This window comes from Triticum aestivum, chromosome 1D, assembly GCF_018294505.1.
Source record: "Triticum aestivum cultivar Chinese Spring chromosome 1D, IWGSC CS RefSeq v2.1, whole genome shotgun sequence".
NCBI lineage: Eukaryota > Viridiplantae > Streptophyta > Magnoliopsida > Poales > Poaceae > Triticum > Triticum aestivum.
In genome coordinates this window covers 238279717-238299193 of record NC_057796.1, presented here as the reverse complement: position 1 = coordinate 238299193, position 19477 = coordinate 238279717, and positions in this window count along the sequence as shown.

Genomic DNA, 19477 nt, shown 5'->3' with positions numbered 1-19477 from the left:
TGCCACCTCCAGCCAGTCGGCAGTCCGACTGGGGGTGCGAGGAACCACTTCGCCGGGCCAGAGGGCGGCCAATACTTGCGCCCCGGCACGCTGAAGCCAGCGGAGCAGTCGGTGAGCCGGCTGGAGACGGGCCTGGATCGCCAAGAGCTGCTCCTCCAGCGAACGGCCAGCGTTTGGTGCAATCTCGGCGCCTGCCTGCCTTCGTGCTTGGCGGCGGGCTTCGATGATCTGGCTGGCGGCGGTAGAGTAGCCAGGGAAGTACTCTGTGCAAGAAAGAAAGAGAAAGAAGAGAAAACACCAAGTCAGAAAACGAGCCAAAAGCGGCAGACGGCAAGAAAGGACGAAGAAGTAGGCGGCTTACCGTCAACCAGATCTTCGATCTGGCCATAGCCATTGATCAGAGTCTGCTTTGCTTCAGCCCAGCCAGCCGCTTATGTCTCGTACTCGGCCTGGAGGGCGGCTTCGCGGTCCTGCACCGCCTTTAGAACCGCCTTGTGGCCCTCCTCCTGGTCGGCCAACCTCTTGGCCAGGCGGTCACGTTCCTGCATCAAGGCGGCGAATTCGGCCTCCTTGGCACGAAGGGCAGCCTGAGACCCTCCCAGTTGTGCCCTCAGACTGGCGTTGGCCGCTGCAAGGATGGCAGAAAAAGAAGAAGCAATAAGAGAAAGTCGTCAAAGAAGATCCGACCCGATAGTCAGCAGTCGGCCCGAATCTCGGGGACTACACCCAGTGGGTGCGCTGACGCGCCCCCACGTGAGATAAAGGAGAAGCACTTACCACGGCTCTCAGTTAGGTCGGCGGTTTTCTGGGTCAGCTCCCGAGCCTGGGAGTTGAAGGCAGCCGCGCGAAGATTGTGGTAGTCCTGCAAGACAGGCAGAAGATCGAAGTAAGAACAAGAATAGCAAAGCTAAATCCACTAAGAAGTTCCAAGCCGCCTGCTCAGCAGCCGACTTGGAACTCGGGGACTACACCCAGTGGGTGCGCTGACGCGCCCCCATGGAAGAAACCAAGATCAAGAAGAAGCAAGATAAGAAGACTAACCCGGATGGCCGCCCGTGTCGTAAGGAATTCGTCGGTGTATCGCCTCAGCGCCGTACCTGGGCCTGGAGCCGGGTCCGGACGTCCTGCGCGGCCACGTTCATCACGGCCGTCCCTCCGCCCGGCGTCCACCCCGAGGTGGCGCTGGCCACCTCCACATCCTGGGCCGACGAGCTGGAGCCCGCGGCCGGCTGCGACTCCGACGCAGCCTTCTGTGGCTCTGACGCAGCCTTTCCCGCGCGCCGGCTCGGCGGCGTCCGGACCGCCAGCTCAGTCCTCGCGGCCGGCTCGCCCCCCGCCGACTGCGCAGGCGGCAGATCAGGCCGGCCGCCTTGAGCCGCCCCAGTCGGCGGGGTCGGCACCGCGCCCTCTCCAGGATGACGACATCATCATCCCTCTCCAGCCCCGGTTGGTCACCGCCGGCTTCTTCTGGCGGGGGCTCCGGGGCCCCAGGCGCTGCGACGCGCAGTGGGGTGACCAACAAGGCCCCCTCCGCCATCGCCGTAGCTGCAGCCTCTGCTTGGGCCTTGGCTGCGGCGTCAGCGTGCGCCTTCGCCGCCTCCTCCTCCTGCGCCGCCTTGGCGGCGGCCGCCTTCGCCGCCTCCGTCTCCCGCGCCTCCCGCTCCTCCCGCACCTCCCGCGTGTTCCGCTCCGTCGCCGCCAGAAGATCGGCACGGGGGTCCATGCGGCGAGTGGTGCTCCCAGATCCCCTCGGCGACTCAACGACGGAGGCGGCAGCCGCCCGCTCGAGCGACAATGGAGCTCTGGTTGTTTGGAGAAAAAGACAAGGATTCAGGAGTCACCAGAGAAAAGAAAAAAGAGTACACGAAGGAGTTTGAACTTACGCCGACACCGTCTGCGGTTGCTTCACCGCCTTGCTGAGGCGAGCCGCCTTCGCGGCCGCCTCCTCCCGCCTGGTCGCCGCCGCCCCGCCCCTGGGCTTCTTCGACCGACTGCCGAACAAACCCTGCGCGGCACGACGCTTTTGCCCGCCGCCCCGAGCAGGCGGCCCAGCGGAGGAACCCGCGCCGCGGCCAGACGCCGGCTGACGGCGCGGGACGACTTCGGCCTCGTCATCGTCCGGACAATCATCGAAGCTGACTCCAAGCCCGGAGCCGTCTGCTTCGCCGCCGGCTTGGCCACCGCCCGCCTTGGTGTTGTCGTCCATAGCGGCCGCCCCCAAGTCGGGGTCCTCCAGATCGTGCTCCGTCCGGTCGGGGACGAATCGGCGCTCCGCGTCCGACCTGCCTGCAGGCCGAAGAAGAGGGCTCTGTCGAAAACAAGCCGACTAGTCAGAGTCGGCCAAAAGGAACTCGGCGACAAAACTGAGAGAAGAAGAAGAGACAAGGAGAACATACCGTAGGCGGCGGATTGGCTCGGCAATATGGCTCCTTGCCGAACTGCCACTCTGCGGAGAGTTTGCAGTTCGCAAGGTAGTTCACCATATAGGCCACCTCGTCGTGCGGCATGTCTTTGGTACACATCCGGCTCGGATCGAGCTGGCCACTCATCTGACAGATCAGATGAGGGTGGCTCTGGAGCGGGAGTACCCGGCGCGTGACGAAGGCGGCCAGCAGGTCGGGCCCCGACAAGCCCTCCGACTGGGTCATCGCTTGCACTCGGGCGACGGCTGCGGTTCCAGCCGGCGTCAGCGTCACGGCCCGGTAGGACCACTGGGGCCGCCTGCCCGCCGGTGGGCCGGCTACGTAAGCCGACAGATTGACGTAGTCGCCCTGCGGGGCGACGTTCTTCACGTAGAAGTATGACTTTTGCCATAGCTTCACCGACTGGATCAGTGTGATGACAGGGACGGGGTTGTCGGCAGCCACCCTCCGCATCGCGATGATGGCGCCACTCTGAGCCGGCACGCCTTGCATGCGCGTGCCCAGCTTGGACTGGAAGAACTCCCCCCAGAGCTCGAGGGTAGGGAGGACGCCGAGGTAGCCTTCGCACAAGGTGACGAAGGCGGACAGCAGCACCACCGTGTTCGGGGGAAGGTGGTGCGGCTGGAGTTGGTAGAACTCGAGCCAAGAGCGGAAGAAGGCGCTCACGGGCAGGCCGATGCCGCGCAAGAAATGCGAGCGGAAGACTACCCGCTCGCCTTCCTGCGGCTCCGGCGTAATCTCCTTCGCCGGCGCGAGACAGACCTCCACCTTGTCCGCGCCGGGCAGCCGCCGCGTCTTGCGGAGGAATTCGACATGATCCTCATGGACATTGGAGCCGTCCCAATCCCCGCCGTACTGCATCATTGCGTGGGGCTGGCGAGAACGAGCACGGCGGCGGAGGAGCGAGTGGTGGAAGAGCGCGGCGGCGAGGCGCTGTTGCAAGAAAGGGCAGGAGGAAGAAGATGGTGGAAAGAGGAGGAGCGTGCGAGAGCCTGCCGCTCTCCCCCCTACTTATAGCTTCGCACGGTGAAGCCGGGGAGGCAGGGCGTGGGGTGAGACGTGGGATTAACTGCACCCACTCCCCCCACGCCTCGCGATTATTACGCCCTAAAAGCGTGCCGAAACCGCCGCAGGAACACGTGCTGGCGGCTTCGGGCCGCAGAGAATCCGCGCCTGGGCCCGGGCGTGGGCGTGGCGGGCCCCCGCCCTGCAGCGACGTCCCGTCGCGCGCGTGGGCTGGCTGGCTTTTTAGCCAAGAGAGGCCACGTGGTTCGCAGGCGGCAAGTGGCCGGCCCGCGGCCCGGTGCACGCGCTGGCGAGCTCCCGCCCTCCGACTCCAAATTTTTTGGCCGAGACGGCGCGCCCAACCAAAGTCGGCTCCCAGCTGCCGGCTCGTCAAGATAGGAAGCTGACCGAGCTTCTCGACTCCCACCCAACCTCGAAGCTCAATCAGCTTCGGGGACTACTGTCGGAGTAAATGGCCACGGGTAGCCTAGCCGACTGCCCCTGGCTCTTCGAAAATTATCAGGCCATTTGAGCCTTCAAGCATTCAAAGCATTGGGCCACCTTCCCCGGTCGGCTACCTCTGAAGCCGACTCTCAGAAGGTGACCCAGCCTCAGCAACCTCCCCCCAAGATAACCCCGGGATGGCCGACTCCAGGAAGCCGGCCATAGAGGATGCCGACTCCCCAAAGCCGGCCATAAAGAACGCCGACTCCCCAGAGCCGGCCACGAAGGGCGCCGACTCCAAGAAGCCGGCCAAGACCGCACCCACCAAAACTACACCCACATAACGGTGACAAGACGGGGTGTGGCCATAGTGCGGCCCACTACCCCCGAAGCTCGAGGCAGGCATGGCCACAGGACGCCGTACGGGACGGCCATCTCCTGTCCGGCTCGGCACTGTAGCCATGCAGGCCTCAACGTCACCCACGACAGACGCCAGTACGGCCCACGGGCGGCGGGCCCCTTTAGCCAGAGAGAGGCGCGAAGGCGGCCCGGCCTCCCCCAGTCGGCCAAGGGTGTAGCCGGCCCCCAGAAGCCGGCTACCCCCTCCCTCGAAGCATGTGCCACATTAAGGAGACAAGACGAGGTAAGGCTACAGTGAGAGCCCTCGAGGCGGCACACTGTAGCCACGCTTACCTCGACGAAGCTCTCGTCATCAGGGACGAGGCTACAGTAAGCAGCCGCCGACAAGACCCTAGGCAGTGGGGCTGGCCTGTCGACTAAGAGGCCGGCAGCTGGCGGGACCCACCAGTCGGCGGGCCCGACGGCCGGCGGAGAAGCCGGCGAGGGCAGACACTGACGACTGGGACCCGCGCCCAGCCGGATTACAATTGTACCCCCGGGGGGTAGGCCTATATAAACCCCCCGGGGCACCCATGCAAAGGGTTGGCTTCTTAGAGTTACACACACACCATAGAGAGAGGGAAGCAAGAGCTAGCCTTGCTCTTCTTCTCCCTTGAACCCCACAGCTCAAGGAGCATTTGTAGCTACTCGTTCTGATCTAGTGATCATGCGGAGACCCCGCAGAGCAGGATTAGGGGTGTTATCTCCACGGAGAGCCCCGAACCTGGGTAAGATTCGCCGGCGTGCATGTCTTCGCCTCATCCCATTTCCAGGCACCGGCGACGTCTTACTGGCACCCACCATGATAAGCCACCCGTTGACATATGTCGCACCTACCACCCGACAGTCGAACAATCTAAACCATACTATACATCAAAAAATCTCACATTTTATTTGAATTTGTGACTATGTGTGGCGTTTGCAGCTTACAACTAAATATCGAACAATCTAAACAATACTATATATCGAACAATCTCACATTTTATTTGAATTTGTGGTAATGTGTGGTGTTTGCAACTCACATCTAAATACTTGTAGGTGTAGGGGCGGGGCACCATACATTATGTGATAAACACATTATACATATGAGACATGGTTTAGATTATGAAGATCTAGCTAGAGCTTGAAATGTACTGTGATTTGAAAACAACATAAAGTGGATTCAAAAAATCGAGTTCGAGTTCATATAGTACACATAGTTCATATCTAACTCGAGAGTAATCATGATGGTTTAACTTGACAATAATGATGATTGTAGATCTTATTAAAATAGAGAAACTAATTCAAATGGTTTGACTTCACAACAATCATTATTGTAGATCTTATTCAAATAGAGAAACGAATTCAAATTTAGTTCATATTGAAGCGGTGGTATATACGTTTGGAATGCACTAAAACGTTCATTTGAGTATTAGGTTGCATGCATTATACACGTAGTGAAATATTTTAATTGAACATAACATGAATTCAAAGTTTTGAATGACATTTGTAGTGCGAATTGATTTGGTACAGTACATGGGACTAGACTCTCTTGTGTGCTGCGAATTGATTTCTTTTTATTTTTCGTCGACGGAAGTGCGAATTGATTTGGTACAGTACACGTTAGGCTTGTCCGGAAATTTCAACCCGCGCCTTGTTACCCCGAAATATTTAAGATATATCTTTGTCTCATTGTGCTCCGACAACTCCCTCCATCTCAACCCGCGCCTTGCTATTCCAAAATTACAACGCGCACGAAAACACCCACCTCCTGTGAAATCCCGACACGTGAAATGCCTGTGATACCCCTGAACAAAAAGAACCGCCTAGGTCAAATCGGTGGGGGTACTTTCATAACTTACCCCAAATTTCGGACAAGCGCGTCCCTAAGCCATGGTTCCCCACTCCCATCCCATCCGCCCACCCATTCGTACACCGAGGCTGTGAAAACCCGCGAAGCCCCACACCCTCCTCCGTCCGCCACCCAGCCGGAGCCTCTTCCCCGACGACGTCGTCCACAGGAACACCTCGATGTCCCTCATCCACCGTACCGGATGAGGATCCCTCGTCGATCTCGTCGTCCCGCCGTTTCTTCCACCCCGTCCTCCACCTCCAAGGAGCTGCCCCGACATTCCCCTCGTCTTTCGCGCCACCTCCATTCCCACACCACTGTCTTCACCTGCACCACCGGAAGAGCATCATCATCACCGTTTCCTCGGATGAAGCTGAGGCCTGATCGGCGCCACCAAAGAGGTTGTACACTAATCGCCGCATTTTCTTCTTGATTCGATCTCACGGTGCTGCCGGCGCTCGGTCCCGAGCCGACACAGCGCGGCTCCATCCACGGCGGCGTCGCCGGCCACTTCCTCCACGGCGTCGCTCCCTCGGCGACGACGTCTACATCAGTAGGAGCTGCTGCTTCTTTAGCTCTCGCTGTGCTGCTGCTCTGCTCTTGCTCTCGGTCCCCTGCTTGGTCTGCTCTTGCTATTGCTCTTGCTCTTGCTCGTGCTGCTGCTCTCGCTCTTGCTCTTGCTTGCGATGCTGCTCCGATTTAGCTACAGTTCAGTCGACTGAATCGACTTTTGGGTCAGTCGATTTTCAGGGGGTGGGGGCCTCGCTGGAGTTAAGGAAGAACCAGCCGCAGCAGGGAGGGGGCTCGCCGGAGAGGTACCCCACTATCTATCTTAGGGTTCAGGGTGGGGGCGGTGGTCACCGGCGGTGGTGGGGCAATGGCGTGGAGATCGCCGAAGAAAAAGCTCGGCACGGGGGGCCTAGAGGGATGGCTGGGGTGGCGGCGGACCGGCGATGGGGAATGGTTTCGGGGCGGACGAAGCGGCGCACCGCCGGCCGCGAGCGGCTGTTTGGCCGGTGGTGCCTGGCGGCTCAAGGGGGTGGAGGTTGAAGATGAACTGCAGTCCCTTGATTTCGTATCCAACGGCTGGAAAATCGACTGATCAGAGATGAAAAAGTCAGTCGACTGACGTGTAGCCTCACCTGATGCTGCTACACGACCAGCTGCCATGGCTCTCGCACGCGCTGCTGCTGTTGCTGCTGCTACTGCTTTTCTGCTACTAGTGCGTTCAGTTTCGACAGTAAAATTCAGTTTTGACAGCAAAATTCAGTTTCGACAGTTAAGCTCAGTTTCGACAGTTAAATTCAGTTTCGACAGTTAAATTCAGTTTCGACAGTTAAGTTCAGAGATGAGCGGCTGATGTATTTTACATCTAGCACTTTGTGGTTATGTATTTTACGTCATCTATTGGAGATGCTATTAGAATTCCACTCAGGTTAACGTTGTCTCTCCTGTCCTGCTTCAGCCTCGGCGTCGTACAACTCACCGGAGCTGCTCCAACGACGAAACCCTCCATCACAGCAGAGCAGTACCCCGGGCTCCATCTCAAGATGCCTAAGATCTTCTTCCCCTCCTCCGATAGCCAAGTCAGCCGGATCATCCTCACCGACCAACCCAATCACGCTGAGATCGACAGGGCTTCGCCAAAGAGGTTGTACACTTGTTGCATCTCTTTTTTACTCTACATGTTATATATATTGTCCACTGAGCACACGCAGTAACGTGAAATATGATTAGTTTCTCCAACTATATGACAAGCAGTGAGGTACCAGGCAACTTAGCTATCCGTGATGGACTCTCTTGAACACCATCATTATTTATCTCTGCGCGTTTGAGCTGTGCATTTGTCAATGGGCCTGGGAGTTGAGCTAGTAGGGCAGTGGCCTGGGTCCAAAGTAGTAGAAGTAGCACAAAAACATTTTTTGAGTGTAGGCTTTTCCTTGCTCAAGCCTGCCTGCTAGAATCGCCAGTGCTTGGAAGGAAAAGTGAAGGAAAAACATAGGAATTGGAAAGTTTCCTATGGTACTACTATTCATGCATTTGGTTCAAAGGAATGGAGCAAAGGAAAACTGTCGGATTTGTTCCTTTAGTGTCTCCTTGAAAGAAAAATCGTAGGAATTTTAATATCCACTTGTCCTCCTTTTCAAATTCATATTCATGTAGCACAAGACTAAGAGATAGTAGCATAATAGCATTATAACCGTACATTTTCTTGTGGTTTGACTTAATCTCACCATGCTTCTTTGCATCCTGTGATCTTCCAATTCTTGTGAACCAAACACCCAGATTGGCAGAAATCCTGTGTTTTTAAATTCTCTGTTTTGCACGTGCATTCCTATCCTATTACTGTGTATTTCCTATCCCCGCGTTGTTAGAATCCTCCAATTCAAACGATCCCTTACAGAATTACTTCTCTTACAAATAGTTGTCAAAGAAAACCTTGTGTGGTTTGTCCCGCTCCTGCTGCGCCGTCGTCCACCCCATCTCAGCTGCTCCAATGACAGAAGGGTCCAGCACAGCAGGGATCCGACCTCCAGACTGTCTTTCGCCGCCTCAGATCTTCTTCCCCACCGCTAGCAGCCATGACAACTGCATTACCATCATCAACCGAGGAGATGACCTCGAGGACTACACGGGTCCGCAAGAGAGGTCGCACTCTTTCGTGTCTACTTACGTTATGCATCGCTTAATATTACATGTTACTTTATTGTCCTGTTCACCGATTAGACTCTGAGTCAGCTCCAAACTAATGGTCAAACTTGAGTTTTTAAATGGTTGTGGGGTACATATCGGGGCCGCAATCAATAGTATCTATCTACTATCTGGTTAATCTCTGGTGTCTACTATGAGTTTCATGTTGGGTGGGAAACAAACAGTAAAGAAGCCATTATCTGTAGTTTTTAACTGAAGCCATTATCTGCCTGCTATCATTGGTTTTGGGTCTATCCATAGGTTGCTACCATCACTCTGGATTCCTGCATGCACTCCTTAGATAATCTCACTATGTTTTATTCCTATGCATGTCAGTTATTGTACACAATGGAACTGAACATGTAGAGCAAAAGAGACGAGCCTTGCGTGGCAATAAAATTTCATGCAGACGTCGCTCCATGGTAGGCGCAAAGGCAGCCCCCCCACCCATTTCGGATTGTAATCGAGAGGAAGATATATGTTCTAAGGGGGATTCAGAAGGAGAAGACCACTCCTATTTACCCCTGAGGTCTTCGCTCTAACTTGGCATGCTGATGTTGGTTATATCATGCATATGGTGCCTTGCATTGCTTACTTTATACATCAAATATGTCATCTGCTTAGTTTAGACATGCTTTGTGTGAATGCCATATGTTTAGTTTATTCATCATTTATGTGAGTTATGCAACGCCATCTTGTTTAGCCAGGCATCATATATGTGAATTTTGCAATGTCATCCTGCTTATCCAGTCATCTTATATGTGAATTATATCAGGCCATCCTTTTTTCGTTACGTATTACATTTGTCAACAATGTTAGTACATTCAACTACTCTTCGTGTGCATCAGCCATTTGACACGGTGATGGAAAATTCTGGAGTGAAAACAAGGTCTTCGGAGCAGACTATGCTATCTGACGAAGCGCATATCTCGCTGGTTACGGATAGCTCCGCGAAGGAGGATTCAGAGACAGATGACCAGTCCTATTCCCCCCCCCCGAGGTGTATGCTCTAACTTGGCAGGGTTATGTTGCTCATATCGTGTGTATGGTGTCTTGCATTGCTATGTCATTTGATTAGTTTAGACATGCTTTGTGTGAATGCCACCTGTTTAGTGTCTAATTACCATATATGTGAATTGTGCATTGTCATCTTGTTGCAAGACATTATATATGTGAATTATGCAATGCTATCTTGTTGCAAAGGCATTATATATGTGAATTATGCAATGCCATGCTGTTTAGCCAATCATCATGTATGTGAATTATATCATGCTATCATTTTTTTGTATTACGTGTTCCATTTGTCGACAACGTTTCTATATTCAACTACTCTTCCTGTGCATCGGCCATTTGAAGCGGTGATGGAAGTCTCTGGAGTGAAAACGAGGTATTTAGAGCAGACAATGCTACCTACTAAAGCAGACATCTTGCTGGTTATAGAGAGCTCCTCATAGGAGGATTCAGAGACTGATGACCAGTCCTATTTCCCCCCTGAGGTCTATGCTCAAACTTGGCAGGGTTATATTACCCATGTCATGCATGTTGTCTTGCATTGCTTAGTTTTTACATCATATATGGATTGCCATCTGCTTACTTGCTTGCTATATAAATCATATATTTTAATTATATCATGCCATCATGTTTACATACACAGCATCTATCTGAATTATGGCATGGCAACCCATTTAATAAAGACATCATATAGTTATATCATCTCATCCTGTTTAGTGCTTACATTCATCATATTTTGAATTATGTCATTCTATCTGTGAATTATATCATGCTATCATGTTTCCATAGGCGGCATGCATGTGAATTATGGCATGCCAACCTATTTAATAAACACATTATATAGTTATATCATGTCATCCTGTTTAAATAGTCATCATATTTTGAACTATGTCTTTCCATCTTTTTTAGTTAGCCATCATCATGTGAAATTGTGTCATGCTATCCTGTTTGGTTAGACAACATAAATGTGAATTATTTCATGCCCTCTTTTATTCCCCACTATCCATTGCACCTGTCTATCATACAATGTCTGTACATTCAATTACTTTTCTTGTTTATCAGCCATTTGAATCGGAGAGGGTGATGGCAGTATCTAAGGGAGTAACAACACGGTTTTCAGAAAAGATAGTGCTACCAGTTGATGCAGATAGAATCACGGTTGTACTTGCCCAAGAACCAGCCCCACCACACATAACCCAGACTCTCGCAGATTGTACCCCTACCCAGTTGGACAGAGAACCAGCTACACCCCTTCTAACCCCAACCCCAGCAGATAGTAACCCAGTTCCAGTTGACACATCACTGTCTCCACCACAGAGCACCCAAACACGATCAGTTAGTAAGGGAACTGCAGTGCCCAAAGCACGAGGACCACCACTCCAAATCCCAACTCAACGCTTAAAGGAGAAGAAGAATTGTTCTCAGGTCAGGTTCTGTAGCTATGGTTCATACTCCTTTGCTCTTGCATCACTGTATTTACTCATACCAACTATTTTCAAATTTGAAGGATGGAATTGAAACTCCAATGGCGCAACAAGTATGTTTTAAAGCTGTTTCTTTAACTGGTTTGCTGTTGTAACTTGCTCTATGTTGATTTCAGTTTTAATTGAATAAACAGTTATGTTCTCATGTCATGCACATTACAAGTGTTGTTATTGCTCTATAGTTTCCCACACTTATATTATGTCTATTCTGCTTTGTCTTGAACAAATATTATTTGAACTGTGTCTCTATCTTGATTTGGCAACAAAAACTATAATGATATAGACCATAAAGTGACCATGGTACATAGATATATGTTTGTTTCATGTTGCTATCCTGTCCACTTTACTACTGAACTGATTTACCAAAATGAGTTTCATATACAACATGGTAAACCTGTGATGTGTCTGCTTGTTTCTCTTTTAGAATGCGGACAAAATATTGGGCAACAGTACCCCGTTATGCAATGGTAAAGAAAGTAATGGAGATAAGGTTCAAGATAGTGAGACATCCCTGTTGGTCTCCAGGAAAGTTGATAAAAACTATCTTGACGACAGTGAGAGAACCCAAAAGTCATGTCTTGATGTAGTGTTCGAGTTACTGGCCACTACTGCTGGCACAAGCTCTTCGAACTCGCTGCCTGAATCAGTTCGTCTTCTTGAGTCTCAACTTCAAGTTGAAAGACATCGATCAGATGTGCTGCGACAGGAAGCTGAAGGACTGAGGAAGTCCCTGCAGAATTCAGATGCATACTTTCTGGTGCAACAGCAAGCGCTGGAGGATTTAAGCGCCAAACAAGAGAAAGTTAACAAGCTTGCTAAGCATCTTGCCAGCATTATGGGTACCCAGGATATTGTTTCTTGAGATCTTCTGAAGTGGTTTCAGTTCTGGACTTGTTTTGCTGCGGCGTTTATTTGCACTGGTCGCCAACTTTGACAACCAGTGTATATGATATGCTGCTTTGTTCCCTATATTTGCACTGGTGGCGAACTCTGATGCCCAGTGGATGTAATATGTGTAATAGCCGTGATAGCCTAGCGTAAGTTGCTTGCTTATTTATTTCCTTGTTGTCTTGTTTATTTGTTTGCTTGTAGTCAGTGCAGTTCTTTTTCGGCGGTTTGGCCGTAATAACCTATTTTTTAAAACTAGGCCACAATAACCATGGGCTACATATTTACTGTAGTTACCATGGGCCTCCTACGGGCCATAGAAACATTGGGCCTTGTAAGGGCCGTAGAAACAATGGGCCTTCTACGGGCCGTATGATCGATTGGCTAAACATGGGCCAATAACAGACCGCATTATGGGCCGTAAACGGGCTAGATTTGGAATCGTCCGTTCATGGGCCAACAATAACGGACCGTCGTTAATCAGCCGTATTTGATGACGCTATGAAAACGGCCCAACGGATTAACGGGCCGCAAACGGGCCGATTGTAACCACGGGCTGAATTTGGCCCACGAGCAGAAAAGACCAGTAACGGGCCGTAAGTAACCGAATGCTGGAAATAAGCCCAAGAATAAATGGGCCCTGAGAAGGCCGAAAGATAACACTGGTTGGAAACGGCCCAATCGAATAATGGGTCGTTAGTGGGTATGAAGCGATACAATGTTCATTGCGGGCCAGATTCACTACGGGCCGTTAATGGGCCAAGAGTTGCAAATGGCCTCGTATGGGCCGAAAGACATCATGGGCCATACATGGGCCAAAAGTTACAACGGGCTGGAATCATATTGGACGGCCCAGATGAAGCTACTGGGCTTAATTCCGATAGGCCGTAACGGGCGTGAGTTAGCGGGCCGTAAATGGGCTATATAGGAACAGGCTTTCCGTGGGCCGACCCATTACCTTTTGACCAAATTAAACGGGCCGGCCTTTTCACCGGAATGGGCCTCTGTTGGGCCGTGCCACGTGTCGACCTATCATAGGCGCCTCTTGTCCAATGAATGGATGCCATCTGTCCCAACAGTGAGCCAACACGTGTTTCCTCCGGCCAATGACAATTTTACACATGGAAAATCCTCATTGGTCCGGGCTGTTAATGGGTTATCGGATCCAAAACCGAACCCGATAGCTTAACGGCGACCCGTTACGGTGGATGCCACGTGTCGGTCACCCTTGACGAAAGCACTTTGATGACGCGTGATTTATCGTCATGGAAGTGGACACTTCCGTGATGATAATTTTGGTAATGTCATGGAACACTTCTACGACAGCACAGGTATGACTATCTTGATTCTGTCATAAAATCGTCATGGATGTACATGCATGACATAAAACGTGACCTATTGTGACAAACACGTATAATCACGGAAGTGTATTTTTTTGTAGTGGCCCACTCGGTAATGCATCATCATAATGAGCTCAATGTGACTAAGGAGTTAGCCACGGGATCATGCCCTACAGAGTGAGTAAAGAGACTTGCCGGTAACGAGATTGAACAAGGCATGGATACCGACGATCGAATCTCGGGCAAGTAACATACCGATGGACAAAGGGAATTGTATACGGGATTGATTGAATCCCCGACATCGTGGTTCATCCGATGAGATCATCATGGAACATGTGGGAGCCAATATGGGTATCCAGATCCCGCTATTGGTTATTGGCCGGAGAGGCATCTCGGTCATGTCTGCATGGTTCCCGAACCCGTAGGGTCTACACACTTAAGGTTCGATGACGCTAGAGTTGTAATGGGAATTGTATGTGGTTACCGAAGGTTGTTCGGAGTCTCATATGAGATCTCGGACGTCACGAGGAGTTCCGAAATGGTCCGGAGGTAATGATTTATATATGGGAAGTCCTATTTTGACCACCGGAAAATGTTCGGGATATTTTGGTATTGTACCAGGAAGGTTCTAGAAGGTTCCGGAGTGGGGCCCACCTGCATGGGGGGACCCACATGAACGTGGGTAGTGGGGGAAAGGCCCCACACCCCTGGTCAAGGTGCACCAAGATCCCCCCCCTTAGAAGGAATAAGATCATATCCCGAAGGGATAAGATCAAGATCCCTAAAAAGGGGGGATAACAATCGGTGGGGAAGGGAAAGGATGGGATTTCTTTCCTCCCACCTTTGCCAACGCCCCAATGGACTTGTAGGGCAAGAAACCAGCCCCCTCCACCCCTATATATAGTGGGGAGGTGCATGGGAGCTGCACCTCAGCCCCTGGCGCAGCCCTCCCCTTCCTACACCTCCTCCTCCGCAGTGCTTGGCGAAGCCCTATCGGAGAACCACGAGATCCACCACCACCACACCGTCGTGCTGCCGGAGTTCTCCCTCAACTTCTCCTTCCCGCTTGCTGGATCAAGAAGGAGGAGACGTCCCCGGGTTGTACGTGTGTTGAACGCGGAGGCGCCGTCCGTTCGGCGCTTGGATCGGATCTTCCGCGATTTGAATCGCCGCGAGTACGACTCCGTCAACCGCGTTCTTGTAATGCTTCCGCTTAGCGATCTTCAAGGGTTTGAAGATGCACTCACTCTCTCTCGTTGCTAGTATCTCCTAGATTGATCTTGGTGACACGTAGGAATTTTTTTGAATTATTACTACGATCCCCAACACTTCTTTCGTAGTTGCGTATGCTTGCGGGAGGGGTTAATCATAAGTGGGAGGCTTGTCCAAGTAAGGACAACACCCAAGCACCGGTACAACCACATATCAAATTATCAAAGTAACGAACGTGAATCATATGAGCATGATGAAAACTAGCTTGACGATAATTCACATGTGTCCTCGGGAGCGCTTTGCTTTATATAAGAGTTCGTCCAAGCTTATCCTTTGCTATAAAAAGGATTGGGCCACCTTGCTCCACCTTTGTTACACTTGTTACTTGTTACATGTTACAAATTATCTTACTACCAAACTATCTGTTACCGATAATTTCAGTGCCTGCAGAAAATACCATGCTGAAAACCGCTTGTCATTTCCTTCTACTCCTCGTTGGGTTCGACACTCTTACTTATCGAAAGGACTACGATTGATCCCCTATACTTGTGGTTCATCATTCTCTAGCACACATTTTCTGCATCATCTGACATTTGTGGTGCGTCAGTGACACGTCTCCAACGTATCTACTTTTCCAAACACTGTTACTATTCTTTTGGCCTCTATGGTGTTGTTTTTGTGCAGAAATAAAAGTGCTCGGAATTGGACGGAAATTTTTAGAGAATTATTTTTGAATAAATATCGATTTTTGGAGCAAAGAAGTATGAAGGGGGCCACCAGGCCGCCACATGGCCAGGTGGTGCGACCACCCACCAAGGACGCGCCACCTGCTCTTGTAGGGCCCCTGGCCGCCACATTGACCTGGTTCCAGCGCTATAAATTTCCATATATCCCGGAAAAAAATCATAGAAAAATATCATCACGTTTTACAATACGGAGCCGCCGTCACCTCGTGTTCTTCACCGGGAGCCCTGATCTGGAGTCCGTTTCTCGCTCCGGAGAGAGGGATTCGCCGTCGTTGTCATCCCTAACCCTTCTACGCCAGCAATTTCATGATGCTCACATCCATGTGTCAGTAATCTTCTGCAAGCATATGGATGTAGATGGGATTTGGATGAGATTTCTTGTGTAGTCGTTCCAGTTTTGCTAGGTGACGGTGTCCTGGACTAGGGAGGTACTAACCTAGTCCGCCCATGCTCCTCAGGTTGCGTTGACGGGCCCTCATTCTTCTTAAGATGGACTCCTGAAGCTGTACGCTAGAGGCATGATATCTCAAGAGCTGTGCTTGGCATGAAAAAGTTTCTCTTTTATTTATAATGAGGGTTGAACCATGCTATCGAAGCAAAAATACAATTTTGAAAGATATAAGAACTTAGAATAAAAAAGGAGATCCAAGGAAAGGGAGTGCGCCGAGATCCCAACGGCATAGCCGATCTTTATCGTTCTTCTCCTTTATGCCTCTCTAGCTATGCTCGTCCCTGCTTTCCCGTTTAAACCGAGAAGGTTAGCTCACACCTGATTTACTGGGGCTTTTTTTTTCCTAAGGGCACTTAATCAGCAATCGTCTCGAGGAGGCGTACTTTAGTGGGGTTTTATCAAGAAGACAGTCCAAGGCTGCTTGCCCAGCCCTCGGTTAAATTGTGTGGCTTATCGAGGCGAATTATGTTGAGAAACGGGTCGCGGGTTCATCCAGATTGCTCCGTTCTTTGATTTTAAATTGCTCCATGATCCCCCGATTTTCAACGTGAAGTTGTGCAGCCAAGGAACATAGTCCTTGGTCATGTAGATATGATGATGGAGCCCATACCCCTCTTTAGGGGTACAGACCAACTTTGCCGTGGAATCCACCACGCCGATAAGGCACAATCCGTTCTTCGACTTATCTAATATGGCTTCATGCTCTGGGACATCCTCGGCTGTTTGTACCCTGGCCGCTATGGCCGTGGTTAGCTCCTCCCTTAATGGGGGAAGCGGTTGGCAACCACTTACCGTGATTATGCCCTTCGGTCCATCCATTAGGAGCTTTAAATGGCCGTAACATGGGAGGACATCAAAAGAAGCAAAGGTAGGTTGCCCGAGGAGTGCGTGGTAATAGCTATGAGAGGGGGCTATCTCAAAGATTAAGCCTTCCCTGCGAAATTTTTTGGGCGTGCCGAATACTTTGTCAAGCGTGATACTTCCAATACTTCGGGTCCACACCCTTGGCGTGAAGCCTTTGATCATGATTTCACTCGCCCTTATCCTCTCCAGATTGATATGCATCTCCCTGACGGGATCGGCATAGAGCAGATTGAAGCTGCTTCTGTAGTCCATTAGTACGCGGGTTAAGTGAAAACCGTCCACAAGGGTCAAGTATCAATGCGGTCATGTCTCCGTGACGGAGATCCTCCAAGCTCCTGTGCAGATCCATATAATCAGAAAGTCTGATCGTTTGTTGCAACGAGATAGTTTGGCTTTGTCTTCGTTGGCGTAGCGGGGTGCGTGCGCTTGCCCCCTTTGGATATGTGTGGGGTATATCATGTTGATATTTTTGATGTCACGCGGGAATTGTTTCTGTCGGCTAGTGCTCAGCCCAGAGTAGCCTTATTCTCGTTATGAGTTCGGCTTTTGCTCTGGTTTTCGGCCACCGGCTTGCTTGATCACCCAACAATTCCGGTTGGAATGAGTAGCCAGCTTGTTGGGAGCACCATGGATGGCACACGACCTGTCCAGGATTTGGTCCATTGTTGAAGGGCTGTCCCTGTGACCTTGACCACTACAAAAAAGACAATTCCGTGACATTATGGCCCGAACGATTTTTTTTCTGTCATGGATGTGACACTCCCAATGATGTTGTTCGTTGGCTGCTCCGCTTATGATTTCTAAGAAGATTGATTGAGCATCCCCTCTCGGGAGATTTGAGTTTAAGATCCACCGAGAGAAAAGCAAGAGCCAAAACTTAGATAGTTCTTGAGTATCACAACAGATCCGAGTTAGAGTTCTTGTACCTATTACTCTTCAGAGCTACACACTCTCTAGACGGATAGTTGTCGGCTTGAGTGACGAAGAGTAATTATCTTCACCAATCAAGAGTAGTTGTGGTTCGTGAAGAAGTCTGTCAAAAGTTTGGAGTTCGCCGACAAGTATCTACCACGAGTGAAATCAACTGGAGTCTGATGAGCTCTGAGTTGAAGGAGAATACAACGGAGAGAGGTTTGCTCATGTGTTCAATCACAAGTCCATCCAACCAGACGTAGTCCTTTGGCAGAAGGGCGAACTGGTCTACCAAATCCATATGTCGCCATCGAGCACCTCTGGTTCTTCCTTTCCTACTACATTTCCTTCAGTAGCTATTTCGGTGTGCTTCGTGATAGATTATCTTGATGATTGTGTGCTCAATATAGTAGCCATATTATCTGCCTATTTTTCTTTGCGCTGCATAGTACTATCTGCCTGACTTATCTTTTTGTGTTTATCATTCCACTTATTGAGTCCATCTTTGTCTGTACATCATTTCACTCTCGCTACTTGTTATTTTCTATCACTTGCATTCCCATTGTTAACAATACCAGGCTGTTACATTTGCTTGCCTACTGTATTGTCATTGTGATCGTGAAAACTTTAAGATACTATGCTCTTATGATTATAGCATCTTTCTTCGAAAGATTTGCTTAGTTTTATTTCGGTGTATCTCTTTTATCTAAGCTCTGTCATTGCTTTCTTTCGTACAAGGATCCATTCATTTGTATCTGCTGCGGTGAATTGATTTCGTTCAAAGTTTCATAAGAAATTTTGAATCGCCCATTCACCTCCTGGTCGATATACTCTCGGTCCTAACAGTTGTGACCTTGGATCCGACATTGGTGGGGCAGTCCTGGAGCTGGACGTTCACGCTGCCCTGCACACCGGAGCTGGTTTTTGCACCGGCTCTTAGGTGAGTGCCAGCCTTTGTCACCACCGTGTGACCAGCCGCACGCCCTGCTTGCACCACCCCCGGCGCCACCGACGGTGTGTGGCCCACCCCAGGCGCCATCGCCCACCCGTGGCAGCCCCCGCCGTTCATCGACCTTACCAAGGACGACGACGAGGAGTAGGGCGACGGTGGACGACCTGAAGATGACGGCGGTGGCGGCTACAACCGATCTAAGTTTTTTTTGTTATTTTCTTTTTAGTTTTACTAAATGTTCAATGGACTGCCGGGAGTACTTTTGGACTGAATTTGGGCGTTATGTAATTATAAGTCTAGGTTTATTTTTTTATGTTTTCCTATGTTTAAATTTAAGTTAAAAAACCGGACATGGTTTCAAATGTGTCGGCCCGTTGGACGTACGCACCCCCTCCCCCCCCCCCCCCAATTCCCAACTCCGGACAGGATCGTCCGCTCGGTCGACCCAAATGGACATAATCCGGATCTTGCGTTGGAGTTGGCCTTATTCTTTCACTATCAATCCTAGTTCATCTGTGGTTCATATGATAGATTAAACTGGAGGGGACACAAGTATTCAGGACCCTTTCCTCCTCCACAAGAAACGTCTCCTTCCTCCTCCCGTCAGCGCCGCCGCGGATCCTCCCCGCCTCCGATGGCCTTTGGCCTATGGAGGTGCGGAGGATCTCGGCCCCCCGTCGGCGGGAGGGACCCCGTTCTCGTTTTATCTAGGTTGAACGTCTTGGTTAGGGCTGTGTGGCGGCGGCGATGTCCCTCCGTAGCAATAATGTCTCCCACGTCCTATCTCCGCCCCGATGGTGCGAATAGCGTTGTCGGAGGATGTG